Source organism: Chiloscyllium plagiosum, unplaced genomic scaffold (genome assembly GCF_037043375.1).
Source record: "Chiloscyllium plagiosum isolate Xiang-an unplaced genomic scaffold, Cpla_swu_hap1 HiC_scaffold_6, whole genome shotgun sequence".
Classification (NCBI taxonomy): domain Eukaryota; kingdom Metazoa; phylum Chordata; class Chondrichthyes; order Orectolobiformes; family Hemiscylliidae; genus Chiloscyllium; species Chiloscyllium plagiosum.
The window spans coordinates 101,614,045-101,623,376 of NW_028270144.1; positions in this window are offsets into that span (position 1 = coordinate 101,614,045).

A 9,332-nucleotide genomic window follows, 5' to 3' on the forward strand; every position below is an offset into this window, starting at 1 on the left:
GGAGTGGTTGTTGGCTTCAGGGCCTCCTGGCTGCAGTCCAGAAGCAGCAGCCAGCAATCCTTCAGACTTAAGCATCTCTGGAGAGTTTGTGTATTAAGTTATCTTAAGACCTATTAGTATCCTTACACAACCTATGAATTTGAACCGTGTGCAGTAGCTGTTTATAACCTAATTACTGCATTCATTTCGTGTAAGGATTCTGTGTTGCATTTATACTGGAGGTACTATCAATACTTATGGCAGGCATCATTAGCATTAGGACACTTGCAAACATCTACAAAGTACTATCCACAAACTTGATGCGCGAGGATGTGAACTCTGACCTTTCTGCTCAATTGGATTTGAGTCTATTCAGAGGTAATGCTAGACTCCATTAGACAAGTCTGAATGCAAGACATTAGTGCCCATTCCCCTCTCTATACATGTTAGCCATGTACTGCCTCATATCATTTACTAATCTTAATTTTATACTTCTCAAAACATAATTCTTTCCCATACACTGTGCACCATTGTGGTCTGACTGCAATTGTAGAATACAAGGGAAAACTATCCTGGGGTATTGTACCCAAGGACACTGAACACAAGTGATATCAAGAAACTGAACAGATCAGAATTCATAATTCCAACAGGTCACAAAGTTGAAAATCTATCTACCCTTGCCCCCGCACCCCCAACAAGCCTGTGGAGATGGACCCACTATCTAAGTGTTGAGAATACTGCCATGTACCCTCCCACTGCTAAAATCAGTTTACACAATGAAAAACAAAAGTAAGGAGACATAATGCCCAAGAATGTAATTTGTTACCTCTCCCTGCCGTTCTCGTATTGATGTATTGCTGGGGGACATATTCCCATTCTTAACTCTATGCCTGCCTGTGTTCGCATCCCAAAATGGCACACAGCTGAGGCAATGGAAAGTCCTTGTCAGCTGCTAAAAGATGTGAAATGCATGCTGCAGCCAACCATGTTATCTTCTCTGCAATTTTGGAGCAGCTGAACACGGATAATGTAGACACAACATGGGATACTTCGCAGCTACTCCTTCATATCCCCCAGTCCCACACACTCTGACCTCTACTCCCACCCTCATTCTAAAACTCGAGAATAGACCTGCCTTATTATCAAGCAAGCTTGGCTTCATCAGTGTGCATGTTCTAGGGTGCTCACTGTAATTTGCGCCTTATTAAAAAAATTCTAAATATTTAGTTCCCAGTAGCCATGTTAAAATGAGTGTGGAGTGGATTACATTGTAAAATTAGTAGCTGGAGCAGTTGCTCATTTTCACCTTGTGTGTAACAGATACCTTAGCTGAGTTACATCGCAATTATTAAATTACCATTTTCAAGGACCAAATTAGCATTTTTTAAAAATAAACTTAATACAGAAGAATGTAATGACATGGACTTGGAGTCTGGAATTTTAGGCTAGGTTTCCATGTGATTACTAGGTGTTCTCCTAGCTACACAGCTAGAAGTTAACCCACAGTTGTGTTAAGATTTATTTTCAGTTTCAGTACAAATGAACAACTGAACCCCAAGCCACTTATTTTACTCCTGAAGTAGGACAATTGAGATTAAAGGCAATTTTAGATCAGGAATTTTGCCTTTTTTTCCTTCAGGTCTGCATGATAACCTCTTTCTGACTTTAACTTCCTTTGGTTTTTTTATTTGTTCTTTTATTACAATAGGCAACTTTACAGGGAGGTTTCCATAGTGGTTATCATGTTCGCCTAACATGTCAACCCTGGTTCAAAACCAGTCAGAAATAGTATTTTGTGATAGATATAGGATAGATGTCAGAGGTAGTTTCTTTACTCAGAGAGTAATAGAAGCTTGAACGCACTGCCTGCAACAGTAATAGGCTAGCCAACGTTAGGGGCATTTAAATGGTCATTGGATAATCATATGGACAAAAATGGAATTGTGTAGGTTAGATGGGTTTCAGATTGGTTTCAAGAGAGTGGTGCTGGAAATGCACAGCAGGTCAGGCAGCATCCGAGGAGCAGGAGAATCAACGTTTTTGGGCAAAAGCCCTTCATCAGGAATGCTCATTTCTGCAGAAGGAAAATGGAAAGGCAATGGCACAGTTTTATATAGTTCACAAGTACAGAACCTGGTGACTCACATGAATTGAAGGTGATAGACATATTGACAGAGTACAAACACAGGGAACGATGGAGAAAGTCAACAGGTCTGGCAGGATCTATGGAGAGAGAAATAGAGTTCAATCCAGTATGATTCTTGTTCAGATTATTTTACTTGAAACGGCCATTCCGAAGAAGACTCATACCAGACTCGAAACATGAACTCTGATTCTCTCTCCACAGATGCTGCCAGACCAGTTGAGTTTCTCTAGCATTTTCTGTGCTTGTTTCAGTATTTTGTTTTTATTGAATTGACAAATAGTGGGTGAAGCGTAGAGGGACTTCAAACATAGAGGTATGCTAAAGCACTGAAGGTATGTTAAATATTTACCTCGCTCTGGTTAGGCGAAAACTAAACTATTTATCCAGTTCTTGTTCCTACACTTTGCAAAGGATGTGAGGGTTTATGACAGACCACAAAGGAGATTTACCACAATGGCTCCAGGGATGAAAGATTTAAGTTACAAGTGGGATTTGGATAAATTGGCATTGTTCTCCTTAGATCAAAGGAGACTAAAAAGAAATTTAATAGGTGTGTGCTTTATGTCAGATTTACGTAAGACTCAAAGAGAAAATAGCTGATAATACAAAGAGAACACGACTTATTTAAGGTTCGAACAAGAAATGCAGAGAACATGTGTGTAAGAATGTTTTTATATAGTAAGTGGCAATGGCGGGGATCATGTGGCCTACAAGGATAGTATTACCCATTATCACAGGCCAATTTGCACTCGGGAACAAAAACATTTCCTCTCAATTGTATGGAACATCGGTGAGACCACACATGGATTATTTACCATAAGGGAAGTGTAGCTGAGCTTCATCAGACTGATTCCTTCAGACTGAGATGAAAAGGAACTTCATCAACCTAAGGGTGGTTGATCTTTGCAAGTCTCTACATCAGAGGGTTTTGGAATCTTAGTTGTTAAGTAAGCTCCAGACAGATTGATATATTTCTGGCTACTAATGTCATCAAGGATTATGGGAACAGCACAGGTATTAAGTGTTGAGATAGATGATCAGATGTGATCTAGAATAGTGGAGCAGGCTTGAGGGAGTAAATAACCAATTCCTGCTTAACACTATTTTTGTGGACAATAGAAAAGCAACTCTCACAGGCATAATGCTTGTTAGTTACCACAAAACAGCCATACACTGCTGTACACACAAGTATCTGCCTCCCCTCGCTCTTTTGTTAAATAGTTATTGCCCTTATACTGTGCATTAGTGTAAAAAGGTGCGGAAACTGTCACTTCATCTCAATGAGTTTCTGGTGGACTTGTAACTATCACAACCCGATCATACAGGTATCTCTCCAAGATGGTTTCCTTCCAGAATTACCAATTTTACTTGAGTGAAAGGAAGACATTTCAAAACATAACCATCTTATAAAATTACTTATAGTCTGCACTTTAGTTCAGCCTTTTGGAGAAGATTTCCTGTGCTGTTTTCATTTTATAAAATGTTAAACCTTTTCATTATTAATATACTTACAGCTTTGGTATGCAAAATACAAAGGAAATCCTTCCAAAGGACTGGGCTTGGCCTTGGTCTTATACGTCTTTCCTCACAATGTATTAATGTATCAAGACCAAATACCCATGTTATTATTATGGGTTGCTAACAAATGGACTGAGAGAATACGAACTAGTAATTTCCATTTTGGACGTTCATTTAGTCAGGTTCAGATCACAGATTTTAAATTATAATGAATCCATTTTCCTTTTCAAGGCACCCCAGCAAAGAAAGTTATGGGTTGAATTAAAGGCATTTATGCTCTGTCATTTATTTGATATGTTTTTTACTAATGAAAGTTTTAGACTGATTCATCCCATAAAGGGGTTGCTTCAAGATTCCAGTGTTCTTTCACCATGATGCTATTATGATCATTTGGTTATGAATGACTGAGCATTGTTGCAATGAACCTAGTACCATCAGTACCACATAAGCAAGATCTTGTTACAGAACTGCACGGCAAAGATTTCTCTGTACATAAGGATAGTTTTCTCCATTTGCCTTTGATGGACATCTTTCATCCACTCTCACACAGTTATCAGCATCAGCCACAGACCACTGAGTCTCTATCATTTGCACTAAGATTAGAATCTATAATGGTTTGGCCTCCCTCAAACTATTAAAAAAATCTTGCAGTCTTATGCTGATACTGAATCTCTTTGCCAGCGATCTCTCGTTAGTGATTAAAACAATGTGTCATTTCAATATAACTGAAGCATCAGCTTAAAAGCCAAATACAAGGAGTCTTGACAACGGATAAGCATCAGATTGTACTGGGGTTAGGGGGAATATATGATGTTTTTTTAAAAAATTGAAAATATTTTAAAAATAGATTTTATTACCACTTTTATACGCCCTTAATCTGTGAAAATTCCTATTATTGCTCACTCATCACTATTAGTGCAAGAGGGAATTCTGTCTTGTTGGAAGTTTCTTTAAACCAAGAAACAGAAGTTACGGTTTGAATGGTTAGGACTATGTGCAAAAGAAAACCTATCGTGCCATAAATAAATTATTTGCACCAGTAATTATACATACTTTTATCAGAATGTACCATACTGGCATATTTCCCGAGTACAGTTTGAGATGGAACGCCTCAGTGGTAAGCAAGAGGCTTACTTCTGAATTTAAGTTTGTCTTTAATCTTTTCTCATGTTAATTTATTTAAAACATCACATAACACTTTCTACTTTTAATCTCAAATAATCTCAAAGAGATTGCAAAGGAAATGAACATTTATGATCCCAACATGACCAAAAATGAAACTAGTTTTTTTAAAAAACTGCTTCATTAACTGTTACAATTAAGTGAAAAATGGTGAAATAATTCCTCTATTTAGCCAATCTTCATTTGGTAGTAGCAGTTTTTATTAAAGGATATACTTGCCAACCCAGACATCACATATGTGCTCTCAGTATAAAAGGTCCAAACAGATCAGTTATCTTGAGTTGTTTAAAGGATAGTGAGATTTATTATATTTAACCTTCTAAGAAAAATATTGAAATGCTTCAATTTTCACAAAGACACAGCCACATATATTTGAACTTTTACCAAACTCTGGTTAGTTTATACACACACACACATACACACACACACACACCTCAACATGAAAGTCACAGGAGGTATCTGGTGGCTGTCACTCATTGCTTGCTCCTCCAGGCCTCCATCTTGGCCAGCATTCCACAACCCTACAGGACACTTTCCCTGAGTAGTAACAACCTGATGTGGTCCAGGTGGTCAGGATCAAGGGGTCAGTATCATCACAGTCCAGGGAGTGGGCCATGTTCAGTCCTGAGGTGCCATGCAAGAAGTCAGTGAATTAGTGGTAAACTAGTCAAGAAACTGTATGGAGACCACTTGTGGGTTTAGTTATTCATCAATTGAGGTTGTCCTTCCAAGTCAGTCAGGGCAGTATGCCATTGTCAGTCCTAAATAAAGACAAAATATTGTACGACATTGAGCCTCAGGAGAGAGTTGCACTCCATAAGATATTGTTTTAACATTGTATAGAACTAAGGCCTTATAACACTATTCCTATAGATGCAGTTACACTAACAGGTGATGATACAATGTACATTTACAAATGTACAATGTAGATTTACAAATAGGAAAGTGTTACCTGTGCCACCCATTTGCCATCATCTGTTCCTTCTACTTCCCCCCCACTATGTGTATAGTAAAGGGCTTTCTGTGGTTGGTACCAATTGACCAGGTTTGCAGCTGAACTTTAAATATGGTGCTGGGGGTGCAAATCACAGAAGATCCCAGCAAGTGATGAGTACTTCTGACACAGGTGAGCACAAAATAATGCGGGAATGATGCCATAGTGGCATGATGCATGCAAATTCAGGTGAGCTGCAGGGAATTGTGTAAGATAACTCACTGAGCCTCATAGAGAGAACAACATGCCCCTCACTGAAACTGACACTTAGACAAGGTTTGATAAAATTCAGACCATTGCTTTGCTTTAAGTGCTTTTTGTCATATAACATGGAATTGGATCTAACTTAAAATACTACATTTGAAAAATAACCAAAAATAACCAAAAACAAAACCCAAAACAGAAAAGTTAAAATTCACACCCTCTCCCTAATACTGATCACCAGGTATACATTTGGTGCCTTTTGAAATGCTGGAATCTAGATTCTAACAGAGTGTGAAAATGGATTTACCACAGGAAGACTATCAAATCAGTTGTCATCTGAGAGCTAGCTGCTACAATGAGTGACAAATAGCTCAGATTACAATGTCATAATTTCCGAGTTTGGTAAATCACCCTTTGATTTTCTTTTATGTAAGATTCGGTTTAAAAGTAGAAAATTGCTTTACAAACAAAACCATCATTAATTGAAGTGGGAGGAGTGTTCAGTAGTGTTTCTGGTAGATTACCATTGATTTGAAATCTCATCAAGGTTATACAAATCTTTATCCATTCTACTGGCTCATTCTGTCTTTCATTTTTCTGTTCAATTTCTGCAGTTACATTAATATCTCCATACAAATTTGAAAAATAGGAAGGTGGTGATGCAGTGGGCTGCATTCAAAAGCTGAGAGTGTGATGCTGGAAAAGCACAGCAGGTATATTACGCAAATTCATGAATGGACCTAAGACCATCACTTGCAGTCCTGCAAGTGCTCAGTACCTCACATTAATCTGGAAGGATAAATTACCTGATATGTTTGAACAACAGGAGAATCTAGTTGTTTCATGCTGCTAGCATGCAGGAGCAACTGGAGTGGTGTTCGCCATTAACAAGATGCTTCAGTCAAACCAAAAGAATATTCTATCTCTCTCACAAATGAGCAGTGGTTGATAAATTTCAGTTACATATTCTACTAGGTATGTAGACCAGGTGTCCCCTTGTATCTGCAGGTGATACATTCCAACACCTACTGCAGATGACCGAAACTGGATAGTAGTGAACCCCCATCATTTAAATGAGAAATTTGCCTCCCCAGCAGCCCCCAGAACTATTTCTGGAGTGTTCCATGTAATATTTTCACGGTGAACTGCAGATAACTGAAACCGCAGAAACCAAATCCGCAGATACGGGCGTTCTACTGTATTTGCTTGTGTTTTGGCTTGTGGAACCTTCCTGTGGCCAAATTATGTGATTAAGTTGACACACATCAAAATGCGCACACATTTTGGTTTTGGGACATACTGCAGATGTTGTAAGATTCCAAGGAAATTTAATTGTTCTCCTTAAACGACAATTTTCATTCTATAGCAACTTTAACATTGTGAAATATCCCAAGACATTTTAAGGGACTGCTGTCAAACAAAATGTAACACCGAGCCACAAAACAAGATAATAGGAGGGATGGCCACCCATTTGATCAAAGGGCTAGATTTAAGGAGCATTTTAAAAGAGAAGAGAGAGAGGTGGAGAGATTTAAGGAGAAATTCCATAAATGAAGGCTGAAATAATGCCATCAACAATTAAAACAAGAGCCGCCAAGTGATAAAATTTGGAGGAGCAGAGATCTCAGATTTGTAGGACTGGTGAGGATAAACATATGGGAGGACAAGGCTTTCAAGGAGTTTGAGAACAGGGAGAGATATTCAAAATTATAACATTGTTAGCCTGAGGACTAATGTACATCAGTGATTACAACAAGGTGGGCCATGGTGCCAGTATCCTTGCCAATCAAAAGCTGACCAATAAAAGGCTAAAGATCAATGCCAAGATTGTTCTCAATAATGCCAGGAAGAGGTAAATGGGATACATATGTTCTGCCGAATTATCATAGAACACATCCTTGGAATGCTGAAAGCCTCATTCCTATGTTCAAACAGTTCAGAAAAGAGTCTGCTTCAGAAGGTCAATGCCAAAAAAAGGACGGCAGAGTAAAAAAAATTGAGAACTGAGAAAATGAGAATGTTTTAGAAGCCAATCCTGTGCAGTGCCAGCAATGTCAGAACATTGGAAGAGTTAATACAGGCACGATGGACCAATGATCCTCAAATAGATTACTGAATTTTTCACATAAGAATGAGGTTGTTCAAATGATCTCAATTGGTGTGCTGCGTGGATTCAATATCATACTAAATATATTTATAAAATATTCATGCATCCCAGTAAAAGTTATTTGTTTGATTATTAGTCAATTGACAAAAATGGCCTCAAATCCGCACCAAGTGAACAGCAGGACACAAGAATATTTCATGAGCAATATAGCAATAAAACCCCTCTTTACCAAGTTCCATTCCATTAAATTACCAGGAAGATTCAATGCAGTGGACTCTGTTGTTAAGAGAAATAAGCAGACTAGCTCCTTAAATACTCTGTAACGGAGAAGAAAAGCACTGACAGATTTATAGAACATATTCCAAGGCCATGTCAGTGTTTGATCTTCTCTGTCGTCTGAGTAATTAAATTCAACCTGCAAATGGTGTAACTTGTGGTCCTTAATTCATTTGGCATCTTTCAATTTATCTATGCAAATTTTTCTATTTGTATTAAAGGCATATCAACCGTAAACAGCAGTCTTGTATGGATTAACTACTGTAAAGTACAAATGTCATGAATGAGGTATGCCTAAAAGTACCAAATGGATAGGCATGACGAGGGTAAATAATTTCACCTTGTGATTCATTCTTATGGTTTGTCATCATTTAAACCTTGTAATCCTATAGATCATTCAGTATTCTGTTATTAACTATAAAGTACAGCTATTCATTATTGCTGCCTATCACATTAAAACTCATGGAAAGTATCATTTAAAAGGAAGTGATTAAAGACTAGATGTTACTGTTGGTAATTTTAGCACACAAACCTTCACTGTATTTTATTAATCTCTCCCCACCATTTTCACTGAAGAATTAACTTTTTATTTTCAAACAAGTGTGAAATTCCATTAAAATAGATCTCCTTTCCTAAAGAAGCATATACTTGCATTTTAGAAGGGGTGTCACAAACACTCACCAGTTTGAATCTTGGGGTCAGAAGCATATTTTATCTGGTACATCACAACTTACATGCGTTCCCATTTTATATAGGACCATATGGATAAAATTCAGTGAGTTGGAACTCCTACACAGAGACGGTCCGTTACTTTGTTCAAACTAAGAACATTGATGCAGATATAGAGATCACTGCATTCCTGAATATTATGAGAGGGATAACCTTTAACCTCCTGAGGAGTCTGATGTAGCCAGATAAGCTTGGTT